The sequence below is a fragment of the Sceloporus occidentalis genome, unplaced genomic scaffold, assembly GCF_023333645.1.
Source record: "Sceloporus occidentalis isolate IW3139 unplaced genomic scaffold, rSceOcc1.0.p SCAF_12, whole genome shotgun sequence".
NCBI lineage: Eukaryota > Metazoa > Chordata > Lepidosauria > Squamata > Phrynosomatidae > Sceloporus > Sceloporus occidentalis.
In genome coordinates, this window is record NW_028316992.1 from 6,198,172 (window position 1) to 6,217,141 (window position 18,970).

Below are 18,970 nucleotides of genomic sequence, written 5' to 3' on the forward strand. Positions count from 1 at the left end.
ACTTCCACCTTTCAGGGGGCTTCTTCTTTCTTTAAGAAAAGAAAAAGATTCCACACAAAAGAGATTTCCTTGTTGAAATACAGGATAGGCTCCAGTTCTTGTCATACTTAAGAATAAGCCCATTGGAATCAATGGTACTCATATTCATAGAATCATAGAATCAGAGTTGGAAGAGACTGCAAGGGCCATCCAGTCCAACCCCCTGCCATGCAGGAAAGCCAGATCAAAGCATCCCCGACAGATGGCCATCCAGCCTCTGTTTGAAGACCTCCAAGGAGGGAGACTCCACTACACTCCTAGGAAGTGTGTTCCACTGTCGAACAGCCCTTACTGTCAGGAAATTCCTCCTAATGTTGAGGTGGAATCTCTTTTCCTGCAGCTTGCATCCATTGCTCCAGGTCCTAGTCTCTGGAGCAGCAGAAAACAAGCTTGCTCCCTCCTCAATATGACATCCCTTCAAATATTTAAACAGGGCTATCATATCACCTCTTAACCTTCTTTTCTCCAGGCTAAACATATCCAGCTCCCTAAGGCGTTCCTCATAGGGCATGGTTTCCAGACCTTTCACCATTTTAGTCGCCCTCCTTTGGACATGCTCCAGTTTCTCAATGTCCTTTTTGAATTGTGGTGCCCAGAACTAGACACAATATTCCAGGTGGGGCCTGACCAGAGCAGAATATAGTGGCACTATTACTTTCCTTGATCTAGACACTATACTTCTATAGATGCAGCCTAAAATCGCATTGGCCTTGTTAGCTGCCACATCGCACTGTTGACTCATGTTCAACTTGTGGTCTACTTGGACTCCTAGATCCCTTTCACATGTTGTCTCCTTAAGCCAGGTGTCCCCCATCCTATATCTGTGCATTTCATTGTTTCGACCTAAGTGCAGTACCTTACATTTCTCCCTGTTGAAGTTCATTCTGTTAGCTGTGGCCCAGCTTTCTAGTCTATTCAGGTCATTTTGAATTTTGATCCTGTCCTCTGGAGTATTAGCTATTCCTCCTAATTTGGTGTCATCTGCATATTTGATAAGTATTCCCCCAATTTTTTCCTCCAAGTCATTGATAAAGATGTTGAACAGTACTGGGTCCAGGACAGAGCCCTGTGGTACTCCACTGGTCACTTCTCTCCAGGATGAAAAGGTGCCATTGTTGAGCACCCTTTGGGTTCAACCAGTTACAAATCCATGTAACAGTTGCCTTGTCTAGCCCACATTTTACAAGCTTGTTTGCAAGAATCTCATGGGGAACTTTGTCAAAGGCCTTACTGAAATCAAGATATACTATATCCACAGCATTTCCTTCATCTACCAAGCTGGTAATTTTATCAAAGAAAGAGATTAGATTTGTCTGGCATGACTTGTTTCTCTGAAACCCATGTTGACTTTTTGCGATTATGGCATTGCCTTCTAGATGTTCACAGATTCTCTGTTTAATTATCTGCTCTAGAATCTTTCCTGGTATTGATGTCAGACTAACTGGACGATAATTGTTGAGATCCTCTTTTTTCCCCTTTTTGAAGATGGGGACAACGTTTGCCCTCCTCCAGTCTGCTGGGACTTCTCCTGTTCTCCAGGAGTTTTCAAAGATTATTGCCAATGGCTCCGATATTACATTTGCCAGTTCTTTTAATACCCTTGGATGTAGCTCATCTGGTCCTGGAGACTTAAATTCATTTAGGTTAAACAGGTATTCCTGTACTATTTCTTTACTTATTTTGTGCTGAAATTCCCCTATTCTGTCCTCTGCTCCATTATCCTCAGGTTGAGCACCCTTTGCCTTTTCTGAGAAGACTGAGGCAAAGAAAGTGTTGAGTAATTCTGCCTTTTCTCTGTCTTCTGTTAGCATTTTGCCATCTTCTCCACGCAGTGGCCCTACCGTTTCCTTCTTCTTCCTTTTGCTGCGGACATATCCAAAAAGGCCCTTTTTGTTGTTCTTAACCTCTCTAGCAAGCCTGAGTTCATTCTGTGTTTTAGCTTTTCTGACCTTATCTCTACACTTGCTAGCTATTTGTTTGAATTCCTCTTTGGTGATTTCCCCATTTTTCCATTTCTTATACATGTTCCTTTTAACTGAGCTGAGCTGAAAGTTCCTTGGTCATCCATCCTGGGTTCTTGCGACACCTCCCATTTTTTTTTTTCTCACTGGAACTGTTTTAATTTGTGCCTTCAGTATCTCCCTTTTGAGAAACTCCCATCCATCTTGAACTCCCTTCTCTTTTAGTATTCCTGACCATGGGATCGCCCCCAGTATTTCTCTAAGTTTACTGAAATCCACTCTCCTGAAGTCTAGAATGCGTGTCTGACTATGCCTGGCTTCTCCTTTCCACTGTATAACAAACTCCAGGAGAACATGGTCACTTCCACCTAAGGATCCCACCACTTGCACTTCATTAACCAAGTCATCCTTGTTGGTTAGGATCAGATCTAAAATAGCTGATCCCCTTGTTGCCTCTTCCACCTTTTGGACCATGAAATTGTCTCCAAGGCAAGTGAGGAATTTACTAGACCTTGAGGATCTGGCTGAGTTTGACTTCCAACAAATATCAGGGTAGTTGAAGTCACCCATCACTACTACATCTCTCCTTTCTGAGTGTGTGATCATCTGTTCTAGAAAGGCATCATCCAATTCCTCCGTCTGACTTGGGGGTCTGTAGTAGACTCCCACCATAACATCCTTGTTGTTTCTCTGCCCTTTAATTTTTATCCAGATGCTCTCCAGCTGGCTTCCAGGATTGATGTCCTGGATCTCTTCACTGGTGTAAATGTCCCTCACATATAGGGCTATTCCTCCTCCTTTCCTGTTTGGCCTGTTTCTCTTGAAAAGGTTATACCCCCCTATTTCCATATTCCAATCATGAGACTCATCCCACCAGGTTTCAGTGATGCCTATTATATCATATTTGCTTTGTTGTACTAGGAGTTGAAGTTCATCGTGCTTATTTCCCATGCTCTGTGCATTAGTGTAGAGGCATCTAAGACCACGTGTTCCCTTTACTTGCTGCCTGTGCAAGTTCTTTTGCCTCCCACTGTTGGGTCCTTGCACTGTTGGTCTTGTGCCCTCTCTGTCAGTTTGACTATCTTCTCCAGCCTTTTTGCCTTCCAGAATACTGTCTCCCTCCCCCACATAACTCAGTTTAAAGCCCTCCTGATCAAATTCTTGAGGCTATTGGCAAAAATGTTTTTGCCAACTGGCGTGAGATGCAACCCATCCCTTGCCAGAACTCCCTCCTCATGGAACCGCAGCCCATGGTCCAAGAATCCAAATCGTTCTTGGCGGCACCATCTACGGAGCCAGTTATTTACATCTGCTATTTTCTTTTCCCTTCCTGGACCATGCCCTTCGACTGGAAGAAGAGAGGAGATGACAACCTATGCATCCACCTCTTTCAACTTCCTACCCAAAGCCTCATAATCCCTTATGATATTCTAAAGGTTATGCCTTGCAGTATCATTGGTTCCCACATGAACCAAAAGAAAGGGGTAATGGTCAGTAGGCTTGACCAGTCTTGTCAGCCTCTCTGTCACATCACGGATCTTTTTCCCAGGGAGACAGCACACCTCCCGAAACATCTTGTCAGGCCCACAAACCACTGGTTCAGTGCCTCTCAGCAAAGAGTCCCCGATGACCACCACACACCTCCTCCGAGGCTTAGGAGTGACCGTTCCCTTTGGTGGAGTTCTCTGCGTCCTCTGCTCTGTCCCTGAGGTCTGTCCCTGCTGTTGTTCCTCATCATCGTTGATAGTAGAGAGAGATTGAAATCGATTCTGTAGCTGTACGCTTACAGAATGTTCCCTGGTTTCCCTACTTTTGTGTGTGACCTTCCTCCAACTATCTACTTCTGTTGTGTGTGAAGTGACCTCCTCTTCCCCAGCAACTTCCTCTGTGTGTTTCCTGTCCAGGACCATCTGGTCCGTTCTGGTCAGGAAAACCTCTTCTTATGATGCTGAAGTGTAGCGACCTGGACCTCCAGCTGCTGTACTTTCTCTTCTAAGAGGGCTACCAACTTGCACTTGGGGCAGGTAAAGTTCCCCATATCCCTAGGCAAGAAGACAAACATCCCACAGGTGTTGCAGATGACTGCAGCAGGGCCTTCAGTGTCCATATTGAGAAGTCTTAAGGAAACTCTGAACAAAACTGTGGGTTTCCCCTGCTAAACACAAGTGTAAAGACCCCCTGATGGCTTGGCCTTTGTCCCCAAACTCTGTCCTTGAGTTCAGTTCACTGGCCTTATAGTTATGTAGTCTAGCTCCTTTCAGAGCAAGTCTCTGACTCACTTCTTCTGAGCAGAAGTACCCACAAGCCCCTTAAGGAAAAGGGAAAAGAAAATGTGGAAAATTAAAGGGACCCCTCTAACAATGTTCCCAGGCCAGCTTCTCCTATGTACTCCAAATCCTCCTTGACTATATAACAATTTTTTAAAAATAAAAATAAACAATTCAAGAGCCGTTAGGCATGCGCCTCCCCCAGCACTTAAACAGAATTAGGCTTCTGTCCACTCCCACCAAGATCCACAGCAATATCCCAGGTTTAAAAAGGTCAGATCTCACCAAAGCACATGGAGAGAGAAAACCAGCTTTCCTCTTGGAAAAGGTGAGCTAGAATATTCATTGTGACCATTTTAGTTCCCATTTATTTCAAAGGCTTTCCTCTAAGTATGATTCCATTTGGCTCCAATTTACAGAAAGCTCCAAATTTAAAGGGAGATATTTCATCCCAAATAAGACAGAATTCCCGTTAAAGGGCATTCTTGAAATCTCTTTGAAGAAAAGTGTTTTTCCAGCAAGGTCAATGAAGCCAGCTGATTATCAGCTAATAAACCAGAACCAATTAATATTGGATTAAGAAAGCTTTTGATCAGGGCTAATTCTCTTTTTTTATATTGGGCTAAGGTATAAATTGGCATCCTCAAGTATATAAAAGAAAAAATGGAAATATATTTAATACTTATACTAAGGAAAAGCTGTTAACCGGATATATTGAATTTCTGTGGGAGAAAAATGAAACTTTCTTCTTAATCTGGCTCTATTCTGCCTCTGCTCATCGTTCTACTTTTTATCTCCTTACAATACTAGAGATGAATTGGGCCTAGATTTTCTGCCACAGATATACTTTATATAAGAACAATGTCACTTGGAGTCAGCCCTTCAGAAATCAAATGTCTGAGAAGGCTTCACATAGGTTCAGGATGTTTGGTTTTAATTCCTCTCCCCACCTATTAAATACAGTAGTCCCCCTTTATCCATGGGCAATAAGTTCCAAGACCTCCAGTGGATGCCTGAAACCATGGAGAGTACCAAACCCTATACAGTCGGACTTCCATATTCATGGATTTTTTATCCAAGGATTCAACTATCCATGGCTTAAACATACTCAAAATTATATATAAATTTCAATTTTACCATTTTATATAAGGGACATTATTTTACTAGCCCATTGTATTTAATGGGACTTATGCATCCATGGATTTTGATACCCACGGGGGGGGGGGGGGGGGTCTGGAATTAAAACATAGCAGATACCAAGGTCCCACTGTACCAGTAATGTTTTCAGACCACAGTTGGCCACGGGTAACTGAAATCCCAGAGAGCAAAACCACAGATGGTGTGGGGGACTACTTCCCCTCACCAGGCTGTTTTTGCAGTCCTGGTCCGCAGACTTCTCCAGACTCCTCCCTTCTAAAAAAGGTCCCAGAGTGAGGGAGACATTAATTGGTATCTGCTGCGGTTTGGTTCCAGGACTCTGCATGGATACCAAAATCCAAGGATGGTCAAGTCATATTATATACAATAGAATCTTATATATACATTACAATCTTACATAAAAAGGCAAAATCAAGACTTTCTTTTTGCATGTACTTATTTTTTACTTTTTAAAAAGTATTTTCAAGCAATGGGTGCTTGAATTGAATTCATGGATGCCAAATCTGTGATACAGATGGCCAACTGAAAAGGACAAGGGAGTTGAACTGGTACAGACTACTGGAAGAATCTATGAGCTGTGATTCACTGTTTGTATTGGTAGCAAGAACCCTCTGTGCCACTGAACACAAAACTGTTTTTCAAAGCTAGAAATGGACATTCTGGCCACATGCTATTTCATTTTGTTGATCTGAGTGGGGTATTTTTGTAGTCCGTACAGCTTAGGGTAAATGGCTCCTGGACCTGCTGAATTTGCTCAGCCTGAAACATACTCTATTTATCCAACTAAAATCCTGAAAACAATAAATAAAACTGGACTCTTGTGATGTTTTGCCAGAAATCTAAAACCGGTGCATTATATTCACCAGAGATATATATTTATGGTACAGTTTGGAAAGGAAGTGACGGAAGAGCACTAGCTCAGCACTGTCTACACAAACGTTTCCTAACTAAAAGCCCTTTGTGGCCTCACAAAGGACTGAGCCATCCTGGATCTCATAGGAAGTACCCTTTTGCTTTGCTAATGGAATTTAAATTTCCTGGACTTTAAAATGCTTTGTGTCCCAGTTCTGCATGGCCAAAAGGAGGAGTGGCTTAATTACATTGATATCCCTGCATCCTTAGAACACCACCAGCAACTTCTTCACAAAATGCAGGCCTTTGACAAACTATGGCCCTGTACAGATAGGCCAAAATAAAGCTGCTTTGGGTCACTTTGGAGGTATGCTGTTTAAATGATGCATGCATCCTAAGAGTCCGAAAGCCACATCAAAGCTACGTTCCAGTCCTTAGAACTGGAGCATGGCTTTGACCCAAAGCAGCTTTATTTTGGCCTGTCTGTACAGGCCCATTGTCAATTTTTTTTCTCCTGTATCATTTTTGCCTGATGAAGAAGCCAGTGGAGCTTTGAAAGCTTGTGACATATATTTTATGTATTTTGATTGTTCAAATAAAGGTATCACTGTTTTATGGATTTTGGATGTTATTGTAATTGCTGTATAGTCATCTTGGTTACTCCTGGACATCTTTCCTAAATCAATACCATCCAGATGTTTTTGATGACAAACATCACCATCGTGGATTAATGGCCATAATGGCTATGGCTCATGGGAGTTGTGATCTGGTGGATGTCACACTGGGCAAGGCTAGTGTACACTGGCCAGTGGTGGTTTCCCCTTTTACCACAGTTTCAGGCAGTAGACTTTCCCAATCCTACCTGGAGCAATCTGGAGTTGAATCTGGGAATGTCTGCATACAAAGCATGTAATTTAAAAGTATAATTTTAATTTTGCTATCTTTTTATATCACAACTATTGCCATTACATTCAGTGATATTCAGGAATTACGATTTATGAGTAAACTAAAGGGAGGACTTAAATCACAGTAGCAGAGCTCCGGAATTGCATGAAAAAATGAAAATAAAAAAAGAAAGGCATGCTTGGTAGGGCACTGGCCAGATAAATAGAGTTAAGGGGGAGTCAGAAAGAGAGTGTGATAGTGTCAGCAGCTCCAGTTGTGCTGTTGAGAAGGTGTGCTTACAAACAGATATAATTCTTAAACAAGTGTGATTGCAGCAAGAACAGGGCTTGTGTAATAAAGACCAAACTCTCTTTTGAAAGTTGATAAAACCTAGATTATTTAAGAGCCTGTAGGCATAATTATTATAATTTTTGGAGGAAAATGGCATTCCATTTCACATGAAGCTGCTTCCACTTAATCATTTTTGCTCTTGGAAATTATGGGTGAGCTGGTGCTCATTACAGGTGAGTAACGAGAAAAGTGGTCCTTTGAAACACAAAGATATCTCATTTGGAAGGTAAATTTAACAGTATTCAAAGTACCTGGTGGAAGGTAATTAGGGTAGTCTAGGAAAAGCTGTTTGCTTATGTTTTCATAGAAGATTAAAATGTGAAACAGCACCCTGAGTTACATACACAGTGATAACAACTACTTTGAAGTTAGAAACAAAAATCATTTTACTTAACTATGCATGGCAAGCCCAATGTATAGGTTTTAGATCATAGTTGCTTACCTTCCCTCCTTCTTGTTGTTTGCTTCTATGTGGAACATTCTGAAGCTATAAATCTAACAAAATAAAATATTGACTTTAACATCTATTCTGTACAAGATATGACCAGTTATGTAAAATAAGGAAAACTTACTTATGTGTCTAGAATAGACAGAATTTCATGTATGCATTTTCCCAAACTTGAAAGTAATTATTGTAATTGATTTTCTAATAATGACACTATAACTCTATTACATTATGATGATAACTTAAGGGACAGTTTCACTTCTCTTGTAGTGTTATTTACTTTTATGGTTTCAAGGCTGTCTGGCTAGATGGTGGGGAAGAAATACCACAAGGTTCAGGTGCTGGCACATTCTGTTATCTTGCCCTCTGTTGTGGATGTTAAAATGGACTGGTGGAGAATGTGTTTTCTACTACAGGCCTGTAATGTGAAGTGCATGAATAGGTCTCTCCAGTAACAAAGAAACTGAAGTAAATATTTTTTACTAGTTTGAGAAATCTAAAAGCAAAGTGTAGGGAGATTTATCTATGGTCAGCTTTTGGAAAACAGACTCAGCAGGCAGACAAAACCAGTGGACACCATCTTCCCTGCTGTGGAGAGACAATACTGCATTTCTATCTAAATGATAGTCATTATGTCTGTCTAGCTTTGCATCTCTATATATAAATTAGCATTTAGTTCAATAGCTAAGTACCTCTCCTTTATTTTCATAAATTTTCTGGAAAAGAAAAGGAATCCAGCAGTACCTTTGAAACTAACTTGAGTAAAGCAACACTGACAGAAAATCCAGTTTACCTTTGGATTACTCTGCTTTGCACATGCTTGTCCTCACACACCGAGACAAGTTTGAGAGTATTAGTCACATACAATTCTTCTTTTTGAACTCATCTTGGTCTAGTGAATCACAGTATGTCTGACTACATGGCCATGGGTGCTCCAGTTTTTCCCCCTTATCCCATGCATACAAATGTACATTTTTCTGAACTCTTCACCCTGGCCTCACACCAATTCACACATGCAAATAGCTAGATTTTCCACTCAAACTGGGGATAAATCCTCGTCCCCCCCCCCCCCCTTGGGATTAAATCATTGAAGTGATTAAAATGCCCAGCTTCAGCCCCAATAGTCCTATATAGTCAGCCTTCCATATCCATGGATTTTTTATCCATGGATTCAAGCATCTACAGTTTGAAAACATTTTAAAAATATTTAAATTCCAAAAAGCAAGCCTTGATTTTGTCATTTTATACAAGGGACACCATCTTACTGTACCATTATATTTAATGGAACTTGAGTATTCACAGATTTTGTTATCCATGGGGGATCCTTGAACCAAACCCCAGCAGATAACAAAGGCCCACTGTACATTGTTTGGACAATGTTTTATTTGACTAGTGTAGATGTGCCCTGGAAAGAAAACCAGAGTATCTACTGGAAGAACAGCTGTGAAGCAGAGATTTGGTTCACTCCTCCCATGGCAATGGGTCTACCAGCTGTCCCTGGAGGTGGCCAAAACCATGAATCTGTGACTAGAAGCAGATCCTAACTAGTTTAACTTTTTGGCATAGTTTTGAAGAGGATATGACACAGGGGATTATTCCTTAATATACCTGAATCATTCCACCCTCATTGGACACAATTGTGAGGCTGGGCAGAAATTAGAACAAAGGCCTCTCCAGTGATGGGTTTTAAGGCAAGAAATGTCCTGCCTATTTCAAATGTATCACTACAATAGATCTATATGAGGGCATTACCATATTTCTCATCCCTTTCCTAATGATCCTTAGCATGGACATTTGCCTGCATCTTCACAGCCACCCTTGACAGCTGTCACTTAATGGTTCATTGCTTTTGTTGAGCTGTTCAACATGAACACAAGACACCTTGCCTGCTGATTTAATGATGCTGGTTGAATAATTTGCCATTTCAGGGTGTGTGTCTGTGCATGTCTGGATGTCTGCATGGCAAAGAAGACAGACAATTTGTTCTCCCTGAACAAGCACAAAAAATAAAAAGCAGCCACTATGACTAAGAGAAATATAGACCCCGGATCAAAGTCTCTTTGTGAGCACAAATGAAAATACTGTCCAAGAAGTCTGAACTCTTTTTAAAAATTAGTAGGATTCATGTTAAATTTTGGAATGAGCAATATTAACTATGGCTAACCTTTTGGCTAATGAAGGCCAATGTCAAGAAGTAAAGGTGTTATTTAGAAATATATTGGTGTTTTTTAATGTGCTAATTTCAGAAGTAAATGTAAGGCATATAAAGCAGCCTTATATTTATTTAGTCCGGCTTTCCTTAACCAGTGGATTCTGGATATTTTGTACTAGAACCACATCGTCCCCATACCGCACCAGAGACTATAGATTTTCCCCAAATTATGTGAAAATAGTTTAATTGCTAGTAGTTTCCAGAAATCCAGATTTTTTTTCTGTAGCTAGCTGACCAATAGAAGGAAGGAAGGAAGGAAGGAAGGAAGGAAGGAAGGAAGGGGGGGAGCAATAACTGTTAGCTAATGTATCGTGTATAGATGAACTACAGTCAAATGTCTAGGATCTTTCATTCTCAAAAAGACAGGAATGATTGAGTGTGAATTGTCCAGTCTGAATTTTTGTTCAGCTTCTGTACAATGAAAAAGGCAGATGAAGTAATCAAATAATGACAATATAGCTTTTTGTTAATAAGGCAATAAATAAAGCCCTTTACCATTTTTATAGTTGCTTGCTTTTTAAAACTCCATCATGCTAGAACAAAATTGTAGTGTTCTATTCTATGTAGTGTTCTATGAGTTCTATTTAAAGCTGACCTTGTGACAAGGTAAGATCTACACAAAATCCTTCTGTACTTATTTATTACAAATTTCCCCCATCTGATGTTGTCAACTGACTATCAGTTCCCTGTGGGCTTATGTGTGGGAAGCCCATTCTGTGGCCAATAAGCTTTTAAGTTGGAATGAATGTGAGCTAGAATCCCCTATGCAATTAAATATACATACACACTCATGACTATTATGTATTCATGATCCCTATGTTGCACCTCATGGGAGGGGGTGGCTATGACAGCCAGTTACTTCCCCAGTGACAGAGGAATAGGCCCCTATAGATTGCAGTGTCTGTTTTGTTCTAGTATCAGTGAGGATTGGGAGGGTCAGGTTGAGATTCACTGCATAGTATCATAATTATGGTGGCTACACATCCTTAAATTCTATGCTGAATAATGAGTATGTGTTCAATATGTACATTTGAAGTTGCGTGTGTCCCCCTTGTTTTTTGATCCATTGAGCAAAACCTAGCATGACAGTACAAAACATACAAAACAGCACTAAATGTCTGCAGAGGTTATGAGTTAATCTGACGGTGTTATTTTGGTGGCTTGTTAACTAGGAACCTTGACTGACTGTGACAGTGCACCAGCAGTGAGCAAAGGCATGGTTTGAGACATATAACAGTGATGAAGGCTTTGGAGGGATAACAAATAGGCAGGCTCATTGTTAAAACAAATTCTCCTGCTCACAAACCCTGCGACTATTTTGTTATAACTTAATATCCCTCACTGCAATGACATCACTATTCCACATGAAATAAAGTTCCGATATTTATTTCCGGCCGCTTTGGGCAATTTAGTTCAAATCTCCCCTCCCCCACACACACACACACCATTCATGCACATTAGAAGAGTTTTCCCCCTCAACAGGCATTGCATAGTGTGGTCAAGCAGCTGAGGAATTTAAATGGCATTCCTGAAGGTTATTAGTTTGTGAATTGGTGCCTCTCTTACGTCGGAGATGGCTTTGGTATGATATTGAACAGACTGTGCCTCATTTCTTATGTGCTTTATGCACCCCTGGCCTTAGGAACTAGCATGATATTTTATTGTATTTATATACCTCCCACATTCCTAAATAGGGACTCAAGGAGGCTTACAAAATGACATAGGTTGGCATTCTTTTCATGACACAAAACAGGGAAAAATCCAATAAAGTTGATATGGAGAGAATGTAAAGGAGAGAAAGAGAAATCACTGTGGAGGTTGAATTCTCTGCCTCCCTTGTACAACAGCCTTCCTTTTTCTTTCTACTTCTTCCCCCTCAACATGGCCATGTGGTATCCAGTGGAAAGTGGAGGATAAGAATTGTCTGGCTATGTGACTATAGCCAGATGCACAACAATAAAGGCATCTCCCAGGACCTCCAGAGGTCTTTAGGAAACAATGGGCCCAAACAGACAGGCCAAAATAAAGCTGCGCTCCAGTCCTTAGAGTCCAGTCCTTAAGAGGCTTCTGGCCTCTTAGAATGCATGCATCATTTAAACAGCATACCTCCAACGTGACCCAAAGCAGCTTTATTTTGGCCTGTCTGTTCGGGCCCAATGTCTCTGGTATGTATTTGGCAAGAGTCACATAGCCAGATATGTTTCAGCTGTCCCCCATTCTCCATTGGCTACTAGATGGAAAGTGGAGAGGCAGCAGGAGGAAGGTGAGTCTTGTTGGAGGCAATTAGCTTACACAGTATAAACTCCTTAGGGGGTGCTTAAGTGTACTGATAAGTGGTATAGAAATGTACGTGCTACTTGCCACATGCCAGAGAGGCATCCCCTGATGAAGGATTTTGGCCATTAGTGGAAACATAGGAATGTACCATAAACCAGTTCAGGCTATCTGGCTATGTAGACCAGTGTTGTTTGTGTTCTTATGGGGAGTGGCTCTCCAGTCCAAGAAGAAGCATGTCTTTTTTGCAAAGTGGAAAAATCAAGGACTAAACTGCAGACATTTGCTTGCAAAACTGAGCCCTATCACTAAGCTATATTCCCTACTCAAAACAATATGTTTACGCAAAGAGATAAAAGAGTAAAGACACAAATGGAGATGCAGACTTACCAGTTATAGGTTTCTCTGCACCACAATGTTATATTAGTTCCATTTTACTTCAATTGTCATGTCTCCATATTAAAAAATCCTGGGACTTGTTCTTTGGTGAGATACAGTTGAACCCCATATTATTCAGTGGCAGCAACATCCGCATGAATGTACCACCACTGAATAATGTGGGGCACAATGATCTGTGGGCAGTCAGATCCATGGATCACCAATCTGCTGGTTCGGAGAATCCACTGCATTTGGACAGGAAATTGTCAACACATACCAGGTGCTGCAGACTCTATTTCAGAGGTAGAAACTGGCCAAATAACCTCTGAGTATTCGTTGCCTAAGAAAGCCTTATGAAATAAATGGGGTCACCATAAGTAAGCAGGTTACTTGAGGGCACATACATATAAATCCTTGATGGGAGTATTCCTCGTGGACTCAGTTCTCAATAAGCTTACCTGGAAGGCTCAGCTTGGATTCAGTTTGAATTTGCTTTTTAAAGATCAGACTCATTCTGTTCCAGGTGCTGCCGTGGCAAATGGTTGTTGAAGGCCCCAAGTAGAGGTCTCTAGAGGAAGGGAAAGGAATGCCAGACAGCTCCCAAGTGTCACTCAGATGACCAGACACATGGCATATGAAGCTGAAGTATAGTTTCAGCAACAAGGAATGTTAGACACCTGGGGCTTAAATGGAGTTACAGCTCCATCTAGGGTGGCTGGTTGTACTTTGCTAGGTGAATCCTCCTAAAATTCAACAAATCTTGCTCAGTTTGGCAACTGTTGGCTCTACCGGCACTGAGGAGATGGGTAGGAGGAGATGGTGGGGGTTTTCTGTCATTTTACACATGCTATAGTGGCTAGAATGTGTTATTAATATGAATTAACCCTATTGTCCAGAATCTCCTTGTGATGCAGTTAAGAGAATGTCATAATGAAATCCTGCAGTCTGAAATGTATGATCCTAGCCCTCCTCATGCCCATCACAGCTCCCTTTTCTCCAAAATCTATCTGCTAATAGCAGCAATAGCAAAAAGAGCTACTGTTATGTATCCTTAACAAGCTCCCTGGGGTGTCAGTTGGGAATAATTGCAGAAACATCAAGATTCCCACAACTCCCAGTTCTTACTACGGACTTCCATGGGGCACCCAGAAGTCTTGCCACTCGTTATACTTGCTGTTGTCTAATGGAGGCCAGAACACTACCCTTTTTCATTATCACTTCTACCATCAGAGAAAATCAAATGTACCAACAATGGTGGACCAAGTTAACAATGAGCTGAATCCAGACTTCAGAGAGATTAAGTCAGACTCATGATTAACTTGGGATTTCTGAACTGAGATGTGTGTGTGTGTACACCCACACACACACAGAAAGAGAGAGAGAGAGAGAGCGGTAGCTTGCCATACAGCAAAACTATATACAGTGGACCCTTGTTATACGCTGGGATTTGGTTCCAAGATCCCCCGTGTATAACAAAATCCATGTATGCTCAGGTCTCATTAAATATAATGACATAGCAAAATGGTGTCGCTTATAAAAAATGGAAAATCAAGGTTTGATATTTGAAATTTACACTTTTTAAAAACATTTTCAAACCGTGTATGCTTGAATCCGTGTATAAAAGAATCTGTGTATAAGAAGGGCTGACTGTATATAGATCATACAATCATAGAATAATAGAGTTGGAAGAGACCTCAAGGGCCATCCAGTCCAACCCCCTGCCATGCAGAAAATCACAATCAAAGCATCCCCGACAGATGGCCATCCAGCCTCTGTTTGAAGACCTCTAAGGAAGGAGACTCCACTACACTCCAAGGGAGTTTGTTCCACTGTCGAACAACCCTTACTGTCAGGAAGTTCCTCCTAATGTTGAGGTGGAATCTCTTTTCCTGTAGTTTGCATCCTTTGTTCTGGGTCCTAGTCTCTGGAGCAGCAGAAAACAAGCTTTCTCCCTCCTCAACATGACATCCCTTCAAATATTTAAACAGGGCTATCATATCACCTCTTAACCTTCTTTTCTCCAGGCTAAACATACCCAGCTCCCTAAGGCGTTCCTCATAGGGCATGGTTACCAGACCCTTCACCATTTTAGTCACCCTCCTTTGGTCATGCTCGTGTTTCTCAATGTCTTTTTTGAATTATGGTGCCCAGAAATGGACACAGTATTCCAGGTGGGGCCTGACCAAAGCAGAATAGAGTGGCACTATTACTTCCCTTGATCTAGACACTATACTTCTATAGATGCAGCCTAAAATCGCATTGGCCTTGTTAGCTGCCGCATCACACTGTTGACTCATGTTCAACTTGTGGTCTACTTAGACTCCTAGATCTCTTTCACATGTAGTCTTGTTCAGCCAGGTGTCCCCCATCCTACATCTGTGCATTTCATTTTTCCGCCCTAAGTGCAGTACCTTACATTTCTTTGTGTTGAATTTCATTTTGTTAGCTTTGGCCCAGTTTTCTAGTCTGTTCAGGTCATTTTGAATCTTGATCCTATCCTCTGGGGTATTAGCTACTCTTCCTAATTTGGTGTCATCTGCAAATGTGATAAGTATGCCCCCAATTTTGTCCTCCAAGTCATTGATAAAGATGTTGAATAGCACTGGGCCCAGGACAGAGCCCTATGGGACCCCACTGGTCACTTCTCTCCAGGATGAAAAGAAGCCATTGTTGAGCACCCTTTGGCTTTGGCCAAATATATATAATTCTTTCTTAAAGGAGCCAATCATATTTTTTCTTGTTAACTGCCCTCAAGTTGGCCTTGACTCTTGGTGCCCTGTGGATGAGACATCTCCAAGATCCCCCATCCTCTACCTCTCTGCTCAGGGCCTGCAGGTTTCTGATTCTGGATGGTTATGCAAACAATCATTTGCCAATGTAAAGTAAGGAGGAGAGCGGTACAAGAGATGGAATAGGCTTTGAGATGATAATAATAATAAATAAAATCTTTATTTCTATACCGCTTTTCCTGGGATCAAAGCGGTTTACAAATTCAAAGCAACTATACAGCACAGGATTTATAGTATAAAATACAATCAAAAGTACATTAGGTTAAAACATCATATAAAAGCAGTTAAAATCTCGAGATCACACTTAAACATCCTAATACATTTCACATTACAGGATAGGGGATAGGAGGATGAGAAAGATTTAGAAGAGAGTGCTTAGTATGCCCATTTTCCAGACTGACAGAATAGCTATGCTATAATTTAGATGTCTGTAAAGTTCCAGACCTTGCACACGCATTAAAAATGCTGAAATTATGGTCAAGCCTTAGTTGTGTTTTTTCTGGGTACAATTCAGTGAACTACTCTTTACAAGAAAATACTAAAAGATTGAAATGTCTTATCAGCTGTTATGAGTGAATACACACACCAATTGTAATTGATAGTTCAGTGTGTGTATGACAGAGAAAGAAATAGATTCCTTCAACTAACAAAGACTTTTTTTTTATAATATACCAGTCCTTGACCAGTATCTTGAGTTGTAAATATATACACTTGTCCCTCCCCATTTGCAGACTTGGAGTCTGCGGTTTTAGTCCTTCATGAACAGCAAGCAAGGAGGGACAAAATGGTGCATGCACTCATGGCACACGTGCACCAGTGCACACAGGAGCACACTGCCATTATAACCAATAGGGCTTGAATATCCATGATATTTTCAAATCACAGGGGGTCCAGAACGGATCCCCCACAAATCGGGAGAGACGAGTGTAGTAACAGTTGGTTTCTAGTTGTTGCTTCTTCTAATCTTATTTGTATTTTGTATGTTTGAGGTATTTTATTTATCTTTATATTTTATTACTGTTATAATGTGTATATTATTGTGTTTATGTTGCTATTTGTTAGCTGATCAAAAAGATGGAGATCAAGGAAATAAATAATTATTTATAGATTTATGGATTTTGGCCTACTCCCAAGTGTGTGTGTGTGTGTGTGTGTGTACATGCCTTCAAGTTGCTTGTTAACTTATGGCAACCCCTTGAATTTCACAGGGTTTCCTTAGGCAATGTAAACACAATGTAATTTATGGAGAAAGACCAGATGCATTTCTTCTGCAACTGTAAAGAATAAAACACATTTCATGCTTACTACATCATCATTACAGAGTCTGGTGAAGGGGTTGAAACCTCCTATAAAGGTTCAGAAAGCTGTCAGATAATCCAAGGGTGTCAGAGATTGTGGAGTAGTCCAGCTGTTCTTGTGTCTTAGCAGGCACTTTTATCTGAGCTTCCACTGTTGGCCATTTTTGGAGGCAGGACTGAGCACTGGAAGGATATTTCTTCCTGGCTGATTCATACCAGTAAGCCTTGTGTTGAAGTGTCAAAGATGCTGAATGATGATTCTCGGCTGGTGAAGGATCTCTCACACACGAACTGACAGTATCCTCCTATGCTATCAGACAGAAAAGGCAGTTTTCCTCTGATAAGTTCACATCAAGCTGTTTCATTGTCTGTCCCTCTTGCTAGACATTTAACCTCACATCAGGATCATGGTGCAACTACCCATTTACCTGGGAGCCTGGGGAGCACAGTACAAGATGAAAAGCCAGATCAGGCTCAGGATATCTGCCTGAAGCAAACGACAAAATAGTGTCCTTTCTTTTCCCCAGTCTACTTACTAAAGATGACTGGCTGGCAGTTGAATCTACTTCAATCCTGGTGATAGGCTAGCAACTTCCATTACTCTTGAGACAAGTGAATTTAGGGGGCCCAAGACTGGTTATGTGGTATTCATAGCTCTGTCTTCAGCACAGAAGAACAGCCAGGGAGTTTATGGGAATAACTAGGAAAGTGTCATTGCTGCCCTCCAGCATCTTAGCCTGTGGGCATGATGTAAAGTTAAATAAACATAACTATGGTTGAGACCTTGCATTGAGATATGAATGTCTGTCACATCACCCATTGCTACCCCAGAAAACTCACTTTGCAAGCAGCTTAGCCCCACCCAACAGAGCCAGTTCTGTATTGTCAGAGAACATGGAACAGAGAACAGGGAGATGAACATCTGACTGTTTCCCTGTTCCTGGACGCACTGCAAGAAGCATCTGCAGAGACCTCTAGAAGTCCTCGGGATGTGCCTGTAGATGATGTCCTTAGAAGAAACACACACAAATACCAACATTTGCACACACCTCCTTCATTTAATTAAAACCTCCATTTAATTAAAAGAAAATTATTGTTCATACCCAGTGATTCAATGTGATGGGGAATTAACTCTATTTCTAAATTTGAACAGAGCTATCCAAGGTTGTAAACTCTAGCCCTAAAATCAGTTCAGCACCTTCAGCCCAATACTGTAGCTACAAGATAATCCTGGCTTTCTTAAATATGTCCTTGGCCTCTGAAAGATTTGGGAGCCCGGCTATTAGTGCTATAGAGTTCTTATCAAATCTATATTTTACAGAAATGCCTTTTTCATGATTCATGTGAAGGTAAGGTATATATCCCTCACACCACATGTATTTTGGGCCTTGATTATGTGACATACCTTCCAACATTTCAGATGAAAACCAGGAGATGCATACACAAGCTACGTCACAGTGTTGTCAAGATGGCAAAAGTTATTAATGAGGATGAATGCACAAGCTAGAAAAAGTGGCAGCAATATGCTCTTGCCTAAGCCAACTGGGAAGAGGAAGATCTTGCCCCCTCCTTTCCTCTCCCCCTGCTAAATTCATTGACGATAAGCTACTTTTACACTTTGAACTCAGTTTGACGCAACTGAAGTAAGCTGAGGAGCAAATCGGGAAAGAGGAAGGAAGGAAGGAAGGAAGGAAGGAAAACTGCAACATTTTAAAAGCATGTGAAAAGTGGGCTAACAAGGATTAATAGGGACTGTCCCTGCCAAATTAGTAAAGTTGGAAGATATGATATAACCAAACCTGATATTTCTTCTGATCATAGGCATCATTAGGAAACATGCTCCCGGCTATGAGATAACTTACCACACATTCAAACATTGCAACATCTACCTGAACACAGAAACCATGAAAATCATACAGGAGCCAAGATAATAAACAAGTTAGCAAGACAGGATTGGTGCTAGACTAAGACTGAAATGTGTGTTGGAACATGCCAGCAAACATGGGAAGGTGGCACTTGCTAAAACCAAAATCTTCCAAGGATGATAATTTATTTCATCAC